Below are 1,298 nucleotides of genomic sequence, written 5' to 3'. Positions count from 1 at the left end.
GGGAAGGCCCTGGAGCTCTCGCTCTAAGCAAAGTGTGTCAAGCTTGCTGTTTCCATGTGACCCAAATCTGATTGTAGGTGCACCAGAGAAACTCGTTCCTTTGACCAATCCACATGAAAGTGGGGTACAGGTACTCCTTGGGAGTACAGAGAATTGAAGTCAGGAGGCCAGTGTCCCATTGGGGATGTCCCTTGGGATGACCAATGTCCCTTGGGGATGAAATCAACCCTGATTGAGAACCCCTGGAGAAATCAGGGCCATTTTTTCTTAATTTGAAGATCTAATTGGCTTTATTAAACGGTTCATGAATCGGGCAGCCTCCGGCTCCTGGAATAATCGTAGTTAATGTGACTAATGAAAAGAAATTTTTTTTTTTTTAAAGGGCCGTGATGACGACAGCCCTACCCCCAGGATGCTGCTGACCCCTGTGTGTAGAGCCAGACCCTATTTGTAAGATGATTAGGAGCCCACAGAATGCAGACGGTGGTTGGAAAGTTTCATCTGGAGAAGATGAAACGTGGGAAGAGGGTTAATATCAGTCTTCAAACAGGTGCTCCCGCTGCCTCCCCGGGCGGTGAGAGGCAGGAGACTCACCCTGTGACTGGCATCCTTCTTCCCCTACGACGAGCCCGTGAAGCTGGCTTCTGCTACTTTTGGGCAGGAAGGCCATTCAGGCTCACTGAAGGGCCCCAGAACTGGGTAGTTTTGGCCTCTGGTGTGCTTTTCTCTGTCTGTGTGTGCTACTTTCTGTGGCTCCTTGAACACATAACCACTCAGCAATACTCACTTATTGACGTACGATTCTGCAGATCGGAGGTCTCCTGCGGGTGTCGTGGGGGCAGGGCTGGTCCTGCGAGTTCTGACAAGCACCATCCCCTTTTGTGTCACCACCACCACCCGAGACGTGACACATCACCCCCAGATTCTGGAATCTTGGCCTCCAGGCGTCTGTGTGCGCTGACCTTAAGCGGCGGGCTGACCTACCCTTGGCAGAGGGAGGACAGAGTCGAGTCAGTCTGTGTGTCACTGAGCAGCGGACCTGGTCCAGCCGCGGCTTCTGTCTTTCCAGCAGCGAGCACTGGGTGAGAGGGACCTTTAGGCTGCGGGTGGGCTGTGCTGGGAGGGCAGCGAACCTTCCAGGCCCCTGGAACAGCCTGAGGCTGGCAGCGTCCTCCCCGGCTGACCCTCCACAGGGACCGGAGCTGGGTTGGCATCCACACGTTCCTGACCCGGGTCTTGCCGCCTCCTTGAATGTGGCCTTGGGGAGTCTAGGAATGCTCTGCGGATTTGGGCACGGC

Source organism: Mustela erminea, chromosome 6 (genome assembly GCF_009829155.1).
Source record: "Mustela erminea isolate mMusErm1 chromosome 6, mMusErm1.Pri, whole genome shotgun sequence".
Classification (NCBI taxonomy): domain Eukaryota; kingdom Metazoa; phylum Chordata; class Mammalia; order Carnivora; family Mustelidae; genus Mustela; species Mustela erminea.
This window is presented reverse-complemented; position numbering follows the sequence as displayed.